This window comes from Montipora foliosa, chromosome 10, assembly GCF_036669935.1.
Source record: "Montipora foliosa isolate CH-2021 chromosome 10, ASM3666993v2, whole genome shotgun sequence".
Taxonomy (NCBI): domain Eukaryota; kingdom Metazoa; phylum Cnidaria; class Anthozoa; order Scleractinia; family Acroporidae; genus Montipora; species Montipora foliosa.
The window spans coordinates 37318480-37327666 of record NC_090878.1 but is presented as its reverse complement, the minus strand read 5'-3'; the positions used below and the strand labels follow the sequence as shown (position 1 = coordinate 37327666).

The 9187-nt window shown below is 38.0% G+C and overlaps 1 long non-coding RNA gene across 1 annotated transcript; it reads left to right on the top strand.

The window, feature by feature from the left end:
- The first annotated feature begins 6776 nt into the window (after positions 1-6776).
- On the top strand, positions 6777-9187 carry LOC137973898 (uncharacterized). The gene is made up of 3 exons (XR_011117340.1): positions 6777-6899; positions 8084-8148; positions 8846-9187. It is a non-coding gene; the product is annotated as an uncharacterized lncRNA (long non-coding RNA).

Sequence of the window (9187 nt, the reverse complement as noted above, 5' to 3'; positions counted from 1 at the left end):
AGCCTCGTGCCCCCCTCCCCTTCTTTTATTATATTTTTGTCATTTCCTTATGCGAAGTTTCATCGGAAATATATTTCTATGGAATTACCTTAAGGCCCGGGAAAACGGCTTCAACATTTGCGTCAATATCCGTTTGATTTTGTTGAACGATGTCGAGTGCTGGGATGGGCAAACTGTTTTAACTTCGATTCAACTTCGATTCAACATGTTGCAACACGGTTGAAAGGGGGGTGGGTGGGGGGCGAGGCAAACGTTTCAACGTCGCTGTTGAAGAAAATGTTGACAGGGCCTTTAAACTCCCTATTTAGAAGATCATCGCAAAGAAGTGGAGATAGGAACGGAAAACGTCACGGAAAGAGAGCGGAGGCTACACTTAATTCGCCTGCCGAGGTAAAACGCGTAAACTTGGTAAAAGAGGAGAAAATGGTCAAAATAACTTACATTAAAAGGCAAATGGAATCCTTAGAAAATTTGTGGCTGACAAAATATTCTTTTAAAGGTGTTTTAAAGTGAGCAAAAATTTCGTGACTGTTTCGACCGTCAAAAAGTAAGTCGAGTATGCATCGTTTCAGCGACAGAAATCGCCTGTAAAAACAAGACACTTTGCTTAGTGAATTGAGATTGTACCGATTCAGGGTAAAAGACACAACATGCTGATAAGCCAGGGTCATCTAGCATACTTTCTTGATAGTCTTCTCGCTTATTGTTTTGTTAACATTAAAGTTGCAGTTACAGCTCACGTTAGTAGTATTATTGTTGTTGTTTTTTTTTGTTATATCGTATGGAACTCTAAGAACACACTTCAGAACCTTCAGAGCTCGAAAGCCTATGTTGATGAACACTGACCAGTTACTGTGACGTCTTAAAAACGTATTTCCGGGGTGCCAATAAAGTGGCAAATGCAATTCGTGTCGTGCAATTTTGGTCTAAAATTATACTTGTGATTTCAAATCGAACTCGCACGGCGCGCTCATCACAGGTATGATTTCAGACCAAATTGCACTCCACTCAGTTCAATTACCATTACTAATCAATTAATTGATTGATTTTTCAGCATCACTTGCAACATTTAACGCAAACCGGGCCCCGTGTTTCACTGTACAACTTATATAGTTTGGCCTGACAATTAATTACGCTATATAATTTAACCCACTATGAAAACCAAAGATCTTCTCTTGGTCGAGATCAATAAAATCGCCATTATAGTATGTATTCTTTGGTTTTGTTTATCGCGAATATTGAACATGTCAGTGCTCGGTCATTTAGAATCGTGGCCATTGGTGCCCACTTTCGAATCCAAGTAAATTAGCAAAAAACGAAACAATAGTAAATCATTCCGCTCAGTGCAAACCACTTCTCCTCCAAGCAGTATTGGACGCAACACTGGGGAGTTTCATTAGGCAAGGGCAACGACAACCTCAAGGAAAACGTCACGTAAAGAATATGACTTAAGGCTGGTTTTCACTAGCGACGGAGTCAGAGTCGGAGTCGTAAGCAGAGTCATAAGCTCGACGGAAGAATCAGAACGTTCCCATTTTCTTCCGACTCCGCTTATGACTCCGTCGCTTATGATCCAGTGAAAACTAGATTGTCGGTGTCGGAAGCAGAAGAGAACCAACTAATCACAATGCCTGGAATGTAGCATTGTGATTGGTTTATTCTTTAGCTTCTGCTTCCGACTCCGACAATGCAGTTTTCACTGGATCGTAAGCGGTGGAATCAGAAGCGGAATCGGTATTCTGCTTCCAACTCCGACTTGATTTTTACTAGATGGTATTGCTCTGCGTTTCTGATCACAACTGCGACTCGGGCTCAGTCGGTAGCGAAAACCAGTGCTATCTTAAGGACGTTCGCGCTAATTGTTTGTGCGCAACGTAACTGCGCAGGTAACGCGACTGTAATATGTCACGCATTACTTCGAGCATTAGTGAAGTTGAGGTTTGAAAACCTTTGCAGAAACCGTGGACGATAAGTCTTGCACAGCTTTGGATAAGAGAAGATCGTGATCAGTCAAAATTGATTAAAAAATTTATGGAAAGGCAAGTAGACTACTGCACGACTGAAGTTCGCGTTGTTTTTATCAGTCCTGCACTAGTCTACTTGACTTTCATAAATATTGTTCAAGCATTAGTTAAAATAACATGGCGACAAAAATTCCAGGCCAGCAAAAGAATGGCACATTGATTTCCGAATCATCACGAAACGTTAAAGAGAAGTAAGCGGGAGGATGGAAAAAGCTCTTTAAAAGGTAGCTGCTGATCGAGTAGTGGCTGAAAGTTTGGAAAACTCGAGGACGAACCGTTGGGGCTGTTTCTTTTTTTAATGTTTTTATTACCGTACGAACTTAAGTTCAAAATGAATGTATGTTTTTGAAGTTCTTATCCTTTACTTTCGTGAAAATAGAGCAGTATTTTCGTCCTCGTCGGCTTGAATAGTGCGGACCTGCGTGGAAAAAACCAGCGATTAAATTTCACAAAAACCACACTCCAGAAGACGAGCATGACGGCAATGGAGAAATATTATACAAAACACTAAGCAAATGAAGATGACGACTGCTTAAAACTTCGTTGCTGTGCTCGAGAAAGCTTTATTTTTTGGGTAAAAACCTTTCATCCCTTCAACGATCGATCCTCTCTTGGGTTCCAGTCTTTCCCCGACAGGTCACGCAAAAACGTGACAAACGAAGAGCTTCGTAAAATCACATCGATTTTACTCCCTTGGATCATCGGTGACCCCTATTTTTTTAATCATGAATCACTTACTCTACTTACTATCTACAAAATATGATAAAATGAAAAAATCTCACCGTAAGAAGTTATCTTTTTTTTTAATTTTCTTTCCTCGTGCCATCGAATTCCGGTAGTGGTTGCAACGGATAGAGGTTACGAAAACGCTTGTCCAGGATGAACTCTACTGTTTACGACATCCCTAGCGGCATGAAATTATCTTAAAATCCCACCCCTAAAAACCTATGCACGGAAACCTTCACTCTAACAGTTTATTTTTAGGATTTTCGATGGATGAGCAGATGAGGCTACCTTTCGTTATTCAGTGACAGATTTATCGAAATTAAGGCATTTTTCCACTGCCATTTTCTCCGAAACAAAGTCGGTGACCCCCAATTCTTTTTATATTTTTGGAGTAAGTACTTTATGACCTAACTCTAGGCGAGAAAATAAGTATATAAATAAGTATTTCTCATGTGTTGGTAATAATCTAGCAACTAAAATGCCTCAAGCTGAGCATTCCCTTATGGACTATCTCAGTAATTCCAAATCACCAGATACTGTTACTTCGCATGAAGTGAAACTTGAAATTTTATCCATTCCGAATGATAAATCACGTGGTTGGTACTCTTGAACCTACATAACTTTTGATATAATATCTCCTGTCCTTGCAAAGTTTCTCAACAAGTCTGTCAGTCTAGGTGCATACCCTTCTAAACTGAAAATGTCCAAAATTATACCAATCTACAAAGCTGATGACGAAACTGATGCTTGCAATTATAGACCAATTTCATTATTGGCAAACTTTAATAGAATTTTTGAGAAAATTATGTACAACAGAATGAAGGTTTTCATATAAAAACATCAGCTGTTATCGTCATCCCAATACGGTTTTCGTCAAGCACACTCAACTGAACATGCTAGACTTGACATGGTACTGAGAAACAATCCGTACCAATATGTACAGAAGGCTCTTTTCCTGTGGGGTGCTCAAGGCTTAAGAAAGCTTTTGATACCGTCAACCATAAAATATTACTTGATAAACTTAACTATTACGGCTTTCGAGGAATCGTCAATCAGTGGTTTTCCTCTTATTTGACAAATGGTACTCAAACAACTGAGATTAACTCTTACATTTCGGATAAAGAAGTAGTTAGTTGTGGTGTACCCCAAGGGTCCGTTTTAGGGCCGCTCCTCTCTTTGTTATGTGTTCACGATATTCAACATTGCTCCAGAAATCTTAAATTTTTTCTTTTTTGCGCATGATACTTATGTCTTTTATTCTCACGAAAATCTCAAGACATTGGAATTAATTGTCAATGCTAAATTGAACAACTTATTTAATAGGCTAACCTCAAATAAACTTACCCGCAAGGGCTACGGATCACAGACCCTAGCTAATTGTTCGTGAAAACAATTCCGATATCGCAAGGAACCCTGTTCAGGTAAGAGTCCTGAGTTTCATTAGCTTCCGTAAAGGACAACTGTGTCAGCCACCAATCCCGTTGTTTGCTCTAGCTAATAACCAATGTTAAGAAATTGTGTCTCTCCCTTACTTAATTTGGTATTTTTGCTATATTTTTGGGGCCCCCTTCTCTTCTCGGTCTTAAACAATTGCTATTTTTGTGTCTCGCGCTTGCTTTATTTGATATCTTCGCTAAATTTGTTATTTTCGTTAAATTCATTACATTTGTGGGGGCCCCTTCCTTTGGCTTCCTTGAAGAATTGTAATTCTTGCTGCTATCGCTTGCTTTATTCGTTATTTTTTCTATATTTGTGGGCCCCCCTTCCCTTCTCTGCCTTGAAGAATTGTTATTCTTGCTGGTATCGATTGCTTGATGTTTCATTTTTGCTAAATTTGTTATTTTCGCTATTTTTGTTACACTTGTTGGGCCCCCTTCCCTTCTCTGCCTTGGAGAATTGTTATTCTTGCTGCTGTCGTTTGCTTCATTTGTTATTTTTGTACATACTTAGCAAATGTTTTGTTATATTTGTTACTCTTGCGATTGCGTGCATATCTGGACATATCTCTCTTACGGTCAGCTACCATATCTCACAAAAGCCAAACTACAAAAAACTCGGAAGAGACGGAATATTAGTCAGAGTATCATTTTCACAATCCAAAGATTCAGCCTGAATTTGTTCCTCGTTAAGTCCACAGGGAGAGCTCATGAAAGCAAAAAAATGACGTCAGGCTTTCCTCATTCTTCGCAATGAAGAAACACGTGCACAATGGTGGAATGCCGTAAAAACACCAAAGCGGTGCGCAAATCAGAAGCGAAGACCTGCCGGTTGCAGATTCCACCATGAAGACCTCAAAGGGAAGAAAAGAAGGCCATTGGCGCATACTCTATCCTTCAGAATTCAGTAAAAGAATGTCAACTTCCGGCTTTTTCCGAGTTGAATATCTTGGCTATTTCGACTATACGACAGTATTTTTGGGCGCAGGTTACTGGCAGCTTTTTGGAATGAGGGGGTGAGAGGGAAAGAACAATGGGCATTGAAAAAATAGTATTTTGTGCTTGTCAAGGAGAGCGTGATACATTCCATGTGTATTTGTGTGTGTGTGGGTGCACCATGGCCAGGGGCTGTTCTTGATTAAGGTCGTAGAAGGATCTTGTATTTCGGAGTTGTAGCAATTTTCGTGTTGTTCGACCCTGTTATAAAAAGAAGGAAAAATATAAATATTAGCCCTAGTACCTCATCATACAGTTAACGTAAACGTTTGCCAATTTGAGGAAACTCGGAGCCAAAAAATTGGTATTCGAGACGAATTAATTAAACTGTCTCCAAGAATTGAACACGCATTTGTCGAACTGAAAAATTAAAGAAAAATAGTAAAACTTACAGCCTCTCAGGCAGTATTCTAAATATCTAAAAATATACTCTTTGTTTTTGCATCTAAACTCAGTTATTTAATCAAAACAACCGCATTCTTTTGGCTCCATGTCACCTTGGATAAATTTTAGGAAAAACACTTTGCTCGATCAAGCACCTGTACAGGAAACCGAAACAATTGTATTATTATTTTAATTATTATTATTATATATTACTGACGACATAAGAAGCGACAAGCACAATTATAAGGCAAATTATGTGTTTAAATTTATTGATGCACTTTTGTTTTGACATGAAGTTAGGTAAACTTTAAAGAGAAGTGTGCTTAAAAATGGGTTAAACACAAAAACATTCTCCATGCAGCTGGAGAGGAAGTCATCAACAAATATTAATTTAAACACAGCTTCTATCTTGTCTGTTAAGGTGAAACAGCACAATATTTCAGTCAGTTCCTCACTTCACAATTCACTTTAGCATTTTTTTTTAGAAGCGACTTCAATTCTCAGGTCTTTTGCAGGAAAAATAGTTTTCTCTCCTTTGTGCGAGCTAGTTGTCTTGGTAATGTACTGATGACATTTTAAAGCCTAAATTTCAGACCAGTCTTTTTTAATAAACACTCGAATATACTTTCATTACCTCGTTACATATTACTTGAGAGCGGGCTTCAGTTATTTCTTTTGCAAAATGCTGACGATCAATAACATGACCTCGAGCAGGCGTTATTGTCTCATGCTGGACAGGTGACCAAATTTGTGAATTAACCTTACTTTAAACTTCTTCCTCTCGGGTTCTATCTTCTATAGCAAATTTTCATTCAGCACAATTTCGCAAGTTTAAGAAAAAGTTAGTAAACACGAATACGTTTTCTTGGAAGAAAATATATATCGGCCTTTATTCATAGAGGTCAAGTTCCGTAACTTAACTTCCACTTGTAATTTTTTTCACTTAAATTGTTCGCGCGAGGGGGAAGCACAATGACGTTACTGAATTTACTGGAAAAAATAAAAAGGTGTCGTAACTTGCACTTTGAAGCGTAAAACAAGGTTGATAACATCTTTATTACATCTCTTAGAAATTAATTGGCGCGGGAAAGCATAACATAAAGTCAAATAGGCTGTGTTGTACACTTAATTTGCTAATGATAGAGCTCTTACTAGGTATAAGAAGCTCTCGGCTGCCTTTGGGCCTTGATTCTCTTCAGACTCATTCAGTCGTTTCAGTCGTTAGCCTACGAATTGAACCTAAACTTGATTTAATGTTGTCTTGCTTTTACAAGTTGGTAAGCAAGGAATAGACAAATTGCCTAAGACGAAAACTGAAAGAGGTGTGTCCAAGGTGAGTAATTTAGCGTCTTTCGCGCATTGTACATTATTTGCTTTGCTTTGAAAGTCTTTTCTGCAGTTGAAATGAAGTTTTTGCAGCAACCGGTTTCCTGTTGCCATATTAGCTGGCTGCCATATTCGTGCAAAGCTGTAACAGTTTGTCTATTTTCCCCAATCGTTGTCATCTCCGTCGCTTTTCTTCTCTTTTATCTCCTTTTATTCTTTATTTTCGTCGGTACTCTAAGGCATTTTTTATTGACATTTCAAATTTCAAACTTTAAGAAATGTTAAAATTTTTTCATTCGCCTTTCCTAACTTAATTTGCGCTTTATTCTCGTATTCTAAAACCTTATTGTCTTTGGTCGGATTTTTAAGCCAATGCTTTAGCCTGTTATTGTTTCAAAATTGTATATATGTTTTCGGTCAAATCGGTTGAACCCGTTTTAATTTTTACCTTATAGGTTAAATTCGTGATCCGTATTTTACCTAGGTTGAATATGCACTCTACCTTGTTAGGATTGAAAACACCAATACCTTCCCTCAAGCTCTGTCTTACGCATCTCAAAACATCTTCTTAATGTTTCATATTATATCATCTTATCAGCTTCTGCATTCATACAATGATAGATTTAGTATCAACATTACAACAAAGTTAGGGAACAAAGAACTGTACTGTGTCAGTTACCGGTGATCGAGCTCGGACCTTCCAGATCTATAGTCCTGTGTCTTCACCACTACATTACGACGACGAACATGCAAAACCCAACACAGTTCTTTTCATAAATCACTTTTGTATAATAAGTCAATTGATATCTATGTATAAAAACCAACACTAATTCTAACCTGACCCTAATTTTTCTCTAGGCTTCATTTAGGCTTCAAAAAAGTTTTTTCAATCTATCTGAGTGCGTAAAACTGGGGAAAATGAGGATCACTAATTTAACCTAGGTTAAAACGGATTCAACCTGAGAACGGATTTTACCGGCAACATATATGCGGATTTTATGATCTTGAACTTGAACTTGAACATTTAAAGGACTCGACAAATAAAAAGTGTAGTGCATATGTATCAAATTATTGGCACATATCGTTTGAAGAAAAGAGCCAAGTCTCTCGAAACGTATACGTAGTCAAAACATTTCGATTTCCGCTATTTGACAAACGTGTAACAGGTATAGATTATTTTCGGTCTTTCAGTTAACGGGACGTACAACAGCATTCAAGTATTTTAGGCAGATTATAAAGAACCTGCAAGGAAAAAGGTAAGCATAAGTCAATGATTTTGTGTGCGCTTTTACAAGACATTTAGTAGACGAACTCGGGAAACAACTCAGAAATGTGTGCATAGGGTTGAAACATAGGCTGTTTCCTCAACAATGTCTTCTCATAGATAGCGTCCAATTGAGGATCAATATTCAGACTCATCAACTCAAGCCTTTGTGCTCGATGTCAATGTGCCACTTAGAGACCGCTTCTATTGGTTCTCTCTGTGTTACTTCATTTTCAGCTGCTTTATCAAACGATCATAATAAAATACATTTTAGCACGGAATGTTACTAATACGAAGTGCATTCGTTCATCACTTTAAAGCGAGATTGCGTGTATACGAATAATCACGATGTTTTCGTGCAATTTGGGACAAACAAAACTTGTAAGGTTTTTAAAAACCAACTAAACTGCACGAGCTTAGACGTCTTAAATTTATCAGTGTTTATTTTTTTCAAATGTTACGAAAAAAAAATTGTGGCTACTTACTGATAATACAGTCAACTCCCGCCTTGCGGACACCTCGCTATTACGGACACCCCGCTATTACAGACAGCAGCTAAATCCCATGCGAAAGTTATAGACGTTTGACTGAAATAAACTCCCGCTATTACGGACTCTCGCTATTACGGACTTACGGACACTTTATTCGGTCCCAACGTCACAATTTTGTTGTTTTCTCTCTCGTTATAGCGGACACCAAGCAGCATCTTGGAATATTTGCACACATCATCAAGTCTATTTTTTCTGCTTTTTTCATTCATAGAGGGGAGTTTAAGGTTGCTAATGAATTAAGTCTCCTTGGCGACAAAGTGGGGGAAGTTGCAATTCAAAGGAGAAGTACACAGAGCCGATTGGAACGATCTTTTAAGGCAATATGATAGCTGATGCAATCAATAGCTGATGTTCAGGTTTTTCCTTGAAAATATTTTTTTTTTAGAAATGTAGATTACTGTACTTCAGTACAGTAGGAAACCAAAACGATGCATGTGTGGACATTGCTGCAACATACGATGATTGTTTTTTACGTACTTA